Below are 14,236 nucleotides of genomic sequence, written 5' to 3'. Positions count from 1 at the left end.
GGGACCTATGCTTCTTTGGGCCTGGCTTACTTCACTTAATATAATTTTTTCCAAACCTTTCCATTTCCTAACAAATGGGGAAATGTCATTCTTTCTGATGGAGGCATAGAATTCCATTGTGTATATATACCACATTTTCTTGATCCATTCATCTACTGAGGGGCATCTGGGTTGGTTCCATATCTTAGCTATAGTAAATAATAACAACCGGCATTTCTTAAGCTTATAAAAGTCCATACATTCCAAACCATTCACTTGTCATTAATCTAAATTTATTTTTAAAAAATTGAAGTTTTTTGTTTAAAAGTAAATATAATGTATCACAACTATACAGTTAAAAAGTTTCCTATGTTATGGAACTTGGTTACTCTAGAGTTCAACTCAAAATGCAACTGTGAAGCTCAATATATTTGCTTTTCAAACAAAAAATAATCATGTTAGATGGATATGATGGAAACTTCACCTTTAAAACAGCAGAAATGGGAATTGCTCTGGGGATTTTGAGTAAGTTTGTTCGAGACCACTAATTATTACAACAAGAGTGTAGTAAAACACATCTGGAAGGCAAAGCTTAATGCATTTCTGGCAGCTTCAGTTCATTCTATAGTGTGAGCCATGTTCATTAATTTTGAGAAAGTTCTTCCAATTCATTCTACTTACTCTAGAAACAAATTTCCCACCACTCCACTGTTTCTTGTTCCTTTATGTCTAACATATATCTCTACTATCATTGGTCCTTGTCCGCAGGTAGAGCAGACTTCAGTGGGCTTGGGGCAGAGGATCTCTGAGCATTTGTAAGCACTGGGTTCCCTGGCCCTGTTATTGAGGCTGGATTCAAGAAAGGTAAGAATTGGGAACTCTGCTTATTGTTTTGATGTCACTGTGGGTTTGTGAGCTTCATCTGCGGTGGAGATTTGAAGCAGATTAGCACAAAGATTAGGAAACTAAAGAAGATGAATATGTCTTACCACAATATCACGTCTTAGAGTCAGTTCACTGTATCTGAGTCTCTACCTGTAGGGGCTGGCTCTTGATTTTGGAGTTGCCTGATTTCTTAATAATTTTCATTCTCTTTGAGAGATTTGATTTCATGTTTCATTTTGGATCACCTTTATTTTTCAACCTAGGATTTTTTTTCCATTTGAAAATAGGGTAGAAAGTCTCCTTGGCATCAGATTGCAACTGAATTCACTTTGAGATCTTTTAACCTGTCTGCCAACACTGGCCGACCCCCGTCTGCTGGCTGGAGATGACAAACTGTGAAATGTCTTCACAGCCTGTGCAAGAACGGGAAATGAGTGTTACTGGCCCCAGGGGGGCTTATGCTTCCCCATCCTCTAAATTTTCCCCTCACTCTGGCTTTACTTTTCAACAAACCTTAGCTGGTAGCCAAGAAAAATACTTTTAAGAACACCCCTTCAAAATAAAGAGGGACAAGATTCATAAATTTTAAAATAATTAAAACAAAACAGGAGGATTGTTTCCATACACCCATCTCACCCGTCACCTGTACTGGGGATTCTGGGCAGAGGTGACTTGTCATTTGCTAGGGTGTGTCTATATCCATCAGAGCTTGGGGTTGTCCTCCATCTCCACCAGAGACACGTTCCTGGACATTGGGCAAATGACATGTTTCACAGAAGGGGGGAAAAAACCTGGCTTGAACTTGAGGGCTCTCACTCCAAACAGAGAGGAAAATCTGTACATAAGTTTGGTTCCCCAAAGGAGAGAAAACGAGAAGGCACTTCCTATCCATTAAAGTATCCAAAACATTGCCGAGGGAACGTTAAGCCAGTCCAGATGCTAAGCACGTTAAGGCTAAGGAAGCTAGAAACCCTGATGGCTGCCAGAAAAATGTTAGGGTCGTACTTCATTTAGGCCATTTCCTTGAGGAAGCTCATGGTTTTCCAGTTGGTTCCAAATTTTTCTTGTAGATACCAAGAGCTAAACTTAGGCCTGGGAAGTGTGGCCCTTCTTCGTTCTTCTGACTCACACAATGCACAGTCTAGAAAAGAAATGAGGTCCTAGGGGTCTAGAGCACCCTCTCTAGAAAGGACAAGCACCCCCACCACAGGACTGTGTTGACTAGCCTAGATCACAGCAATGCTCCCAGCTCCGTGCGCTGTTGTTCTGGATGACAGTGATGTGAGGAGGAAAAGTCTATGAAGCAATAATTCAAAGAAATGTTTGCTACTTCAGTAAATGAAAGGTTTTCTAGGGAAACAAATACATGAATAACACTCAGGAAGTACTTCTTGAGTCTATTAGCATAACATATGAATTAGATATTAGAAGCTAGGCCAGTATTCCAGGCAATGCGTCATAATTCATATTTGTTTTTTGTTTTGATGTTTTACTTTGCTATCTATGCATGGCAAACCCTATGGTTGTGCATACCTGTAAAAAAAAAAAAGAGAATTATAAACATGCTATAGAGGTGTGACTTTAGAAAAACATTTGAAGAGGAAAGAGGTGGGAGAGCAGTGGTAGTATGCACTAGGAGAAAGTAGAGTTATCTCTGTTTGTCCCTAGGTTATCTCAAAGCAGATAAGAGTACTAGGTTATCTCAAAGCAGATGGAGTACTTTAAAGTCTTATGATATGCATACATTAAGACATACTGAAAAAACAAGATCATTTCTTCATCAAGAAATGCTAAACATAAATGCTATTTTTACTGAGCCTACAGAGTAGGTTATTGATAGGAACATGGGATTTTAGTTTTGTTTAAAGATAGATATTCAGGTCCTATTTTCTTTTCTCAATCTTATGCATTCTCTCTTTCTCTCTCTGTCTCCATCTCTCCCTTCATCTTTCTCTCTCTTTCTCCCTCTTCCTTCTCTATTTCTGTCCTCTCTCTCTCTCTCTCTCTCTCTCTCTCTCTCTCTCTCTCTCTCTCTGTGTGTGTAAGGAGGTATGTCTGAGCTGGGGAGGACTGAACTGAAGAGGTCCACTACAGAGATAGACGTAGAAAGATGTGACAGGGTCCAGGCAGCCATTAGAGGTATCAATTTTGTCTCATGCTGCATTTCTAGGTCTCTTAATTAATGCTTTTCATCAGAAGAAAAAAACAATCTTGGATCCTTGCCTTAATTGAATTGATGCTTACAGTGGGCTATATCATGTTCAAAGACTGAAAGAGCTGATGTTTGTGCCTGGCTTTTAAAGTAGATCCTTCTGAGCTTTCTCTGTTCAATATTCACTCCAGTTGAATGGATTTGGGGAAGAAATCTGCATTGTATTTGTGTAAAATTACAAAATATCAGTGGTTTAGATCTGATGTTATACTCATATGTTTTCTCTAATTTTCTTTTTATTGCCCTTTGCATAATTGTAAGGGAATACAGCTTTCCAATTACAGGCACCACTGACAAACATAAACAGCAACCAATCTCCAGTGGGCGCATATCTCCTGCCACACATGCCAGTGCTGCCCCTCCTGAGAGCACCCCAGCTCACTCACAATTACAGATGAATGGGAAAGGGGCAAACACATCCCACGGGCAGTGGTGGTGGCCAAACTGCCTGACCAATCTGAGAACGTGAGCCCATGCAGCTAAAAAGGGAAAAGAAAAGAGAAAAATAAACGAGTCATGATTAGATCTATTGGACACATTGCTAAGGTCAAAAAATGTTAACCACTTAGGGCCAAATTCAATAAAAAAACTGTCTGACTTTTATGCCAAGCCATGCACGCCTGGAAAAATCAATTTTCTGGAACTTGTAAAGTCTCCCATAGGCAAGACAATCTTACCGTTCCCCTCCATTCTTACTGCTGCTGAGATGCTCCAGAGGCTGGTGTTGGCCCTGACCTTAGCCATGTAAGCAAGTTTTAATGGAAACCGCAGAAAACAAAGAGTGAAGCAAATCCATATTGATCATTGTCAAACTATATGTTTCGGTGCTGGACACTATCAGTTATCATTCAGGCATTTTCCATTTTTGATTGAATAGTTTGGGGAGTCCAGCTCTGGGTCATGTTCTGGGCTATAAACTGGAAAGGGCAAGACATAAACCTATGGTTTATCCTCAGTAAATGTACAGCTTCATAGATAATCCCAGTCCAATGTCTTAAGATTTTTTAAAAGAGTATCATCACCAGGAGCTAGTGGCTCACACCTAGATACTCATGAATGCTGCAAACTGAAGAGCCTGGTTCAAAGCCAACCCCAGACAGCAAAGTCAGTACAACCAAAAAGCTGAAAGCAGAGCTGTGTCTTCAGTGGGAGAATGCTAATCTTGAGCAAAATCAATCAAACAAACAAACAAAAACCCCCCAAGGGACAGCATTCTGTCCCTGAGCTCAAACCCCAGTACTCAACCACAAAAATGGTAGACCTCATGGAGACATAGAAAAGAGGCATCTATTATAGTCTGAAAGAAGAAGGCAGTAAGACCAGTCTGGACTTCTAGATATAGAACAATGAAAAAGGAAGGACAAGCATTCTGGGCTTCAGGGGCAATGATGCAGAAATGTGTGTGTTAGAGGGCAGGGGTACATAAAGGAGGAGGAAGAGAAAGAGAGCGAAAGAGAAGCTGCTGCTGCTGCTGTTGCTGATGATGATAATGACTGATGAACTAAAGCTGTGTTATGCTGAGGAATTTTCAGTAATCCTGAGGATTTTAGAAGCCAAAGCCACCAACCTTTCTGAGCAGAGTAGACATATATTAACCTTACAGAATATATTTTTAAAAATTTTACCTCTTTTAAATTGCATGACAGACTAGTAGACACTAATCAAAAGGAGCTAATACATTCTGAAACAGAAGTATTCTTTCGAATGTTCCTTTTGAATTGAACATTTACAAAAGTTAATTTATGTATTGCTAGAGAAAGAAAATGAGAATAAACTCTAAAACAATGAAATAGCACAGACACTATCATCTGAATATAATAGAATAAAGCCAGAATACAATAATGGAAACAGAGTCTCTTAAGTATCTAAAGACTTTAAGTTCACAAAAAGAGGAATAGATCAAATGTGTAAATTCATGAACTAAACACATGCATAGGAGAAAACCATAACCCCATAACCACATACGTCTGTGCTGTACAATGACATATAAAAGGATAGTCTTGTAAGGGTATGTTGGAGCTGGAAAATGGCTTTTACCTAGTGATGTCATAGCAACTCTAAGTTCAGAGTACAAGGAGTATTCACATTCGTGGTGATGTCGAAGTACAATAGTGATGCAGTCATATAAAAGCATAGCACAACTGGGTGCCTGTAGCTCATGCCTGTACTCCTAGCTACTCAGGAGGCTGAGATCTAAGGATCATGGTTCAAAGCCAGCCCGGGTAGGAAAGTCTGTGAGACTCTTATCTCCAATAAACCACCAGAAAGCTGGAAGTGGTGCTGTGGCTCAAGTGATAGAGCACTTGCCTTGAGCTGAAGAGCTCAAGGACAGCACTCAGGCCCAGAGTTCAAGCCCCACAACCACAAACAAACAAAAACAAACAAACAAATAGCATAGCACACTTATATAAGTATATAAAGAATGCTACATTATAGGAAGATCGTGGAAATCTGTGGGAACCAATGTAAGGGATGGCTTAGGAGGCCATATAGTAATCAAAGAGAGGGTTATGTTGGATAAATATATCAAAAAAAGGTAAGTGAACCGAAAAAAAGGTATGCTAGCCTGGTGCTGGTGGTTCACACCTGTAATCCTAGCTACTTTGGTTACTGGGTTCTGAGGATCATGGTTCGAAACCAGCCCAGGCAGGAAAGTCTGTGAGTCTCTTATCTCCAATTAACCATAGAAAATTGGGAGTAGCGCTGTGATTCAAAGTGTTAGCACGCTAACCTTGAGGAAAAATGCTCATGGACAGTGCCCAGGCTCTGATGTCAAGCCCTACAATAGACCAAAACAAATGTATGCTGATAAAGTCATGAGGCTCAGGCCTAAGTGGTTGAGTAGAGAGACAGAGCATGCAAGACAATGTCCTAGCATCTGGCTTTGTTGACTAGAGAAGGGTAGAGTTGTAAAGAGTAGGGCAAGTATGAAGTGGATAAGGTAGCAGAGCTGTCAGTGGTCAGGTTGGAATGTGATATAATAAGGGTCATCAGTCTATGTATTACTGTTACAATTTAGGTTGTATATGAGGGAAACTGACCGAAGAGAGAAAAAACAAGTAAAAAAGGATACAATTTGAAGACAAAGCCCAGGAGAGTCCTAGAAATAGGTTAAGGCAGCAGAGGTACTCAGAAAGTCACTGAGTTGCTATAAAGAGAGGAAAGCTACTGGAGAATAAATGGCTCTGAATGCAAGTAAAGACAGTTTAAAGAAAAATACATCGGTTTTATAACCAGCAGGACAACCTGGCAAAATGAGTATGTAGCAATCCCCAAGAGGACTGGATTTGAGGTTCAGTAACAAGGAGCCCCATGACACATAAATCATAGGTACTCTTTCCTGAAGATATTAGGAGAGGCAAGTTCAGAAGGGATGGCTTGATCACTCACAAAGATGATCTGGTTTAGGAGAGAGGATGGCCTGCTTATTGAAGTTAAAATTCTCCTAGATCAAGAGAAGGGCTGAAAGGGGAGTTAGGAAGCTTGTATGTGTCCAAAGGAATTTTTTAAAATATAAATCTAAAAGTGGACTTTTATGCTACAGAAATCAAGCTCCAAGTATCATTTATTCTTTTTTTGAAGATAATTACTTTCATATTTAATTAGCATTTCACAGTAAGACATATTAAAGGGCTTCGATGAGATAGTTCAAGATATATACAAAGTATGCCCCCCTCTGATTATCACTATTCCATATTCTATTAATCATGGTACTAACACAGTATTAAATGGCTTGATAATGACCATGTACAGTGGATTGAGATTTGCTGTCCTGGTGATTTCTTTCCTTTCTTTCTTTTCCTTTCCTTTCCTCTTCATTTTTCTTTTCTTTTCTTTTCTTTCCTTTGCTTTCCTTTCTTTTTTTCCACTTGGCTAAAAACACATACCTAGAGTAAGTTCACGATGTAACATACAAGACTGATGTGTTTGTACCATTTGGCTTGGAATAGGCAAGACTTTAGCCTTTCTGCAGTGTGTTACCTTCCCTTTCTTGTCCCATTTTCACAGTGCCTTCACAATGATCCTGGGATCACTGCCAAATTAATTACTTGTACTTGTGAATCTTTGTTTCAGAGACCACTGGGGAGAAAGCTAACCCAATTTTCAACCAAGTTCAAACTCCAAAAGTTCAAATGTATTGGGTATGGTAAATTAAGAGCCCAAAGAGAAAGGCTAAGACAATGTTAGGAACAGTGGGATGCATTTCTTAACCAGTCTTGGATAGTCTCAGTTAATTAAGTCTTCTCTATCATCGATAGTCTTTCTGTAATATGCCTAAGTTCCATACATACTCAAAATACCTGAGATAGGACCTGAGGCTCTGGTCCATGACAGGCATCTGTCCATTATGCAAATGGTTGAGCAGCCAAATGTCTGCTTGTATCTTCTCTTGTTAGAATCCTTTCTATCAGCAGCCAGCAATATACTAATGGTTCCGTCTGAGCTTGAGTTTGCCTCTCACATGGTTTTAGCTTTGTTTTATTTTTTTTGCCTTCAGCATCATCCCATTTTTCTCTACATTAATGTCTATGTCGGTAGCCTTGTGGAGGACTATCTATCCTTTATATTTTCAGGACTGCTAGGATTCTTAGAAGCTCACAAGGACTTCCTTTAACCTATCTATGGAAAAAAATTGCAACCATTGTTAATTCTGTTAATTGAGATCAAACCACAGGAATCAGGAGAACACTGTGTCTTCCTAGGCTTCATTTGGGAAACAAGGCCCACATAGACTACTCACTTTTCCTCCACCTTTCTCTTCACAGTTACCATCAAATTCTCTACTGTATTGTTGGAAGGATAAGTCAGTGTTCCCCAATCCCTCAAGCAGATGGTACAGGCGATGGGAGTTTGTAGATAATCTTTCCCAGTTTCCTTGAAGCCTCTTGGTGGGAAAATTAAATTTCCTTTCATACATATGAGATATTTTTGATCCCTAATGTATGTTTCCTTATCTAGGATGGCCATAAAACTGCTCACCAGATGACCTAAAACAATGTATGCTTAGAATTCTAAGATATATTCCATATAGGCTGGAAAATAGGAATGATGTTGGGGTTAGGCAGGATAGAAAATGCAGCCTGGGGGCAGGAGAAAAGTAGGAGTGTGTGTGGAGAGGCTACTTCATAGTAAAAAAGAATGAGGTCATTTCAGACACAGTTAAGTCAACAGAGAATAAACTACTCCAGTTTAGAAGTCTATGTGATCTTATCACCAATGTGTGAGCTAGTACTATAGTTCGGGTTGCTCTGTAAATTCATCTGATAGAAATTGGGTCCCCCAACGTAGTAGTGTTGAAAGGCAGGACTTTGGGGAGCTGATTGGTGCTCTGCTTTCATGACTACATATACACACTTACAGATTCATGGATTAATGGTTTATTCTTGGGGTGGCTTTATTGTAAAATCAAACTGTGGTGTTTTTGCTGTATTTTGCAAATGGCACTCTATTACTATGAGCCACAGAACCACTTCCGGTTTTTCTGGTGGTTAATTGGAAATGAGTCTCAAGAACTTTCCTGCCTGGGCTGGCTTTGAACTGTGATTCTCAGATCTCAGCCTCCTGAGTAGCTAGGATTTTAGGCGTCAGTTACCAGCACCTGGCTTAAGAAAAGGGGTTTTGTTTGTTTGTTTGTTTGGATATTTTTAACTGTATTTTTTTGTCTTTTCTTTTTTTGTACTGGGGATCAAAAACAGGATGCTGCCCTTGCTAGGAAAGAGCTTTGCTACAGAACTGTATCTTAGCCCTAATTAATTTTTCTTTATATATCACCCAATCTATGGTATTAATTTATAGCAACAGCAGGGACCAGGGCAGACAGGGAACAGATGAAGAGTAATTGTGGAATTAGTTAGTTGACAATAACTTCCTGTTTACTGTCATTGAAAACTAAGGAGCAAGCTGGGAATGGGTAATGAAGGACAATGTACAGACATGATCCTTCTCCAGTCTGTGGATGGAGAACATCTACCCTAAATGGCTGCCTCTCCCCCTCCTCCTGTCATGTTTGCCAGGCTTACCTGGAAGGCAGGGAGAACAACTTTCTATTTCTTACCTGGGATACAGTGCTGGGAGGAAGTGGCATTGTGGAGTAAGAAGACATCCTGCCAATGAACAGCACTGGGTGACTTGTCTCCTAGGTGGATTTACTTCAAGTTACCACAGAAGTGCAAGGCTGGCAACTTACCATGAAGTCTGCAGAACTGGAAAAGTTAAAAATTAACCAAAGACTATCCTCTAGATTTTTAATGTGCTGGGCCTGACAAGTTCTGGTCTTTTATTTTTATATTTTTGGTTTTTTTGGGGGGTACGGTGGTGGGGCCTCAACTCTGGGCCTGGGCGGGGTCCCTTAGCTCTTCAGCTCAAGGCTAGTGCTCTACCACTTGAGCCACAGTGCCACTTCCAGTTTTCTGGTGGTTTATTGGAGATAAGAGTCTCACAGACTTTCCTGTCTGGGCTGGCTTTGAACTGTGATCCGCAGATCTCAGCCTCCTGAGTAGCTAGGATTACAGGGGTGAGCCACCAGTACCCAGCCAGATTTCTAAAAGTAGCACCCCTCCCTCATTTTCTGCCATTTTTTTCCCTCCCAACTCCTCCTTCCTCCCCAAGTTGTATAGTTCATTTCCAACATAGTATCTAGTGAGTATCACTGCTGAATTAGTTTGCACTTTATCCCACCCGAAGGTAAGCCAGTGGCACTTTTCTACATGCTCCTGTACAGAGGCTCTCTGCAGAACTGAGTGAATGACTAAACTCATTGAGAGGCTATTTTGTTCCAAAGCCTCTCCAACATGTCTGATAACACTTTACTGTAGAGAAGAAAAATGATCTTCTACTCCTCAGGCACCAGAATGTATAGTCCAAAGCATACCTAGCAAATGTGAGTTCGTTTTATGTTTGAAAATTTAGGTAAGTTTGGCATGTGCTTATTTTCATATATCTCAACATTTGTCATGAAACAGAGCTTGCATTTTCTCGTTCTGCTTCATGGCATTGGACTTCTATCCCCTATGTTTTCTCGATGTCTAAAGCAAAGCAAAGAGAAAGAGTAATGAATTAAGGACAGGAATGATGGGCAATTTACCAGGTTCTGCCACTAAATGACGGTGTAGACTTGGGTAAGTGATTGCAGATCAGTTGTCTTTGGTTTCATCTCCCCAAAGTAGGTGAGAGAGTGAGGTGGGATGAGATGGTATCTGAATGATGATTCCTAAAATTTGTTCAACTTTTACATTCAGAGATATATTCAATGATTTCTAGACACTCTGGTCATGTTTTCTAAACATGCTCTCATATTTAAGTAAGCAAATACGAACTGATCTTTGAAAGTGAATCTATAACATATATTTGAAGAATAAGCAATGATAGAGTAAATGACATTGTTGCACCAAAACTACACTGGTTTGGGTCTGGTCCTAGAGATGTTGCTGATTCTGAGGGCCTTGTGAGAACAGGAAGTAACTTAAAACAATTCATGAACTGTTGAAAGACTGATGGGAGGGCTGTGCTTCAAGGAATTGGCTATGGGTAGACATATTTTAGTAGTTAGGCGAATGAGTAGGGAGGTAGAAAAATGTGACTATTTTGGCAATTTTAATTTGTCTGTGATTTACATACATGAAAAATATGTAACTATATAAAAACTCATTTTCCCTGATCACTTGAGAATAAGTTGAAAATGTGTTTTCACCACAACTTTTTTTTTGGGGGGGTCCGGTCTTGGGGCCTGAACTCTGGGCCTGGGCATTGTCCCTCAACTCTTCAGCTCAAGGCTAGCACTCTACCACTTGAGCCACAGCACCACTTCCGGCTTTTTTTCTTTTTGCTTATGTGGTACTTGGGAATCAAACCCAGGGCCTCATGCAATCAAGGCAAGCACTCTACCACTGAACCACCTTCCCAGCCCCTTCATCACAACTTTTATCTCTAGTTATGTTCAGGCAGTATTTCCTAAGACCTGGGACATTCTCTTATATAATCAGTGTCATTATCAGAATCAGAAAATTCAATATTGACACAACAGGATTATATAATTTATAATCCCTATCTAGACTTTGGAGAATGCTCCAATAATGTCCTATACAGCAGTTTTATTTTTTGTTGTCTAAGGAAGAGTCAGAGATCACATGTGGTATTTAGTTATCATGTTTCTTTTGTGTCATTTAATCTGAGATAGTTCTCATATCATGTTGTCTTTCCAAATTGAACAGTTTTGAAGAGTACTAGGCAGGAATATAGTAAAAATAATTTAGTTTTGTCTGACATTTCTTTAAATTTAGGCCATACTCCCCCCCCCCCGCCCCTCCCTCCCAAATATAGCGGAGAAAGGTAACGTGTGCTCTGGGCATTGGTGCATAAAGTTAGCTTGTGCCATTATGGGGGGGGGGGGTGAAGTCATTTCATCACTTGGTTAAGATGTGTGTATGTGTGTGTGTGTGTGTGTGTGGTGTGTGTGTGTGTGTGTGAGCATGCACACACGTGTGTGATCTTTGAGTTCAATGTGCTATATGGTTGTAATTTGCGGATCTTTCTGGGCTCTGGCATCCCTAGAAGAAAGACATCATTGCAACAGTGCCACCTGCTGAAAAAAAAGGGCAAAAATAAATTTCTTAAGGTTTAAGTCCCTAGACGTGGTATTCTGAGGTCTTCCAAACACGTAAAGTTAAACCTAAACTTTCCAGACATAGGGTGGCTTAAAGGGTGAAGCTTGGGGGTCAAGGCATTTAGCTAGTTGGAAAAATGTAAAGAAGAAAGTAAACATATGGGAAAGCACCATCCCAGGGATTCAAGCCCTCAGAGCGTTTCAGGGCTCTCATCCTGATCATGAGAGTCCTGTTTCAGGAATGGAGGGTTCAGAGGGTGTGGATGGGGGTGGGGTGCTCCCAGGCATTACACTCTCACTGGCCCTGCTAGCACCACCCAATGGAGACCTCGCCATTTCTATTGCTTTCATCTTTGTAATGTGCCTCCTTCTAAACTTTAACTTGTTCCAGCATTTGCTTCATTGTTTGTCTGGAAATAATAAGAGCGGTTCGTCTCGCTCTATAATTTGAGAGAAGGGGGGGGGGGGAGAAAAGCTGGCTTTCGCCTCCCACCATGGAAAACACTAGGGAAGATCTCTACCATCTTCCCATCCTGCTGATCGCTGACTCAACTGTTCTCTTCAAAGAAGTTTTTGATCTTCTTTCTACTAATCAGACATTTGAACGTGAAATTCATGGAAGATAAATGAGCCAGCCCAAGGCTAATGAAGTTTGTTTAACCACCTGCTTTTGCAAAGGCTGCAAGTGTGAGATCCATCAACGATGATTGAATTTGGGCCAAGTTATTGTTATTGGCCATCATTGACACTAAAGAACATACTTGCTCAACTCACTGTCTGTCTGAAAATGGAGGAGTGGGAAAGGAAAAATTATTTAGATTTGTAGACAAAAGTCATTGGTGTTATCTGAAGCCTATAAGAATACATATTATGGCCCTCTGATGATGGCTATTTGTGTTTTGCATCTGGATGATTGAAGGGAGCAGCCAACTGCTCAGACCACAGCTACGATCACAGATACTGCCATTAACTGTGAATCAAGAAATGTACAGAAGGATTAGGAACTTGGGAAATATTGGAGACACTTAGGGAGAGAATAGATGTAACCAAGACTTCAAAAGTCTGACATGGAGAAAATTCCACACTCACCTCTCTTTAGTTAAGGGAAAACATACTACAAATGATCACCTTTTTAATATTTAAAATTAAAATGCAGGTCAATTTTAAAAAGTAAACAAAATGAAGTTGGTTAGGTTCTTTTACCTAGATCCAAACCTAAAGGCATATTGTTGACTTTTGGTTCATTATCCCTAAAAATTTTGTAATGTGGGGAAAAGCATGTTAGCAAACAAAATCAAAATCCTTGAAGGGCAGCACTGTGTAAAATGAACTTAGAACCAAGAAAATACTATGTGTCTATAAAATTTTAGCACACAATCTCTGTTTGATTGAATTTAATCATTCCTACAAAAAGCCTCTGTCTTAATAAATCATTTTGACTTTGGATCTCTGGATTAATACTTTATAGCAAGTAAAGAAAACCTATAAGGAAAAATATATCAGCTATTTCTTTCAGAATATTTGGTACCATTAGGCTTAAACATGTGAAACTATCATTTGACAACTCCTAAAATAGTTATTAGAAAATTGTAGATTCACTGGCAGTTGTGAGAAATAGTACAAAAAGGCCCTATATATCATTTACCTAGTTCCCTGCAGTGATAGTGTACAAAACTACAGCATGTTTTTGACCTGTACAATGGAAATTTTATTAGGCTTAACCCAATATGTTATAGACATAGGAGATAAACCATGAGTTTGGCTGGTTTAGGAGGTATGGATTATTCTCAATTGATAAAGTAACTTTGATGTCATTGAGACATGGACCATTACATTAGGAATGAACATGGGGCTATATTTTAGGAGAGGAAGGATTACAACCATCAGGGCTGATGATTAGACTTTAAGAAATGCTTTGGAGGGATCAGGAAAACAAGCCTTGGAAAATGCTTGTTTTATTAGTCTTATTAGTGAGGATGGGAAGTGCTGGAGGTTACTACATTTACTTCTGTTATCTGTTGTCTCCAACCTTGACCTCCAAATAAAATTATTAGAAAAACCTTGTTGGCGTTTCATTTTTCTGTTAGGTTGCATTTATACACGTATCCTTTATTATTAAGTTTTAAGTTAAGTTGTGTGCTAAAAGCCAGGAAAATTGAGTAGCGCAGTTTTCAAATCCAAACGGAAACTTTTATATTGATGGGCATATTTAACTCATTTTGTCCATTTGTAAACATTTTTAAAAAATTGGTCTCTGTCATTTTAATCTGTAATTGATTTATAGTACTTCGAAAGTGAGTAATTTGTTTTTTGTCTCCTTGGCTTTCTCTTATTGTATAAAATGTAGTCTTTTATCATTCTACCAATGAATATCTTCCACATTTTTGTTACCTGTATCCACAGATTTTGTCCTCTCCTTGATCACTGTATTTTAAAGAACCTACCATCCACCAGACTCTTTAATATAAAGATATTGAGCCCTCCACATGTGCTCCATTTTGTTTGCCCTCTCTCCCTGGCTTTAATCACTTCCCCCAATTGCACACCTCTTATGTTCT

This window comes from Dipodomys merriami, unplaced genomic scaffold (assembly GCF_024711535.1).
Source record: "Dipodomys merriami isolate MVZ:Mamm:240054 unplaced genomic scaffold, mDipMer1.0.p SCAF_7, whole genome shotgun sequence".
Taxonomy (NCBI): domain Eukaryota; kingdom Metazoa; phylum Chordata; class Mammalia; order Rodentia; family Heteromyidae; genus Dipodomys; species Dipodomys merriami.
This window is presented reverse-complemented; position numbering follows the sequence as displayed.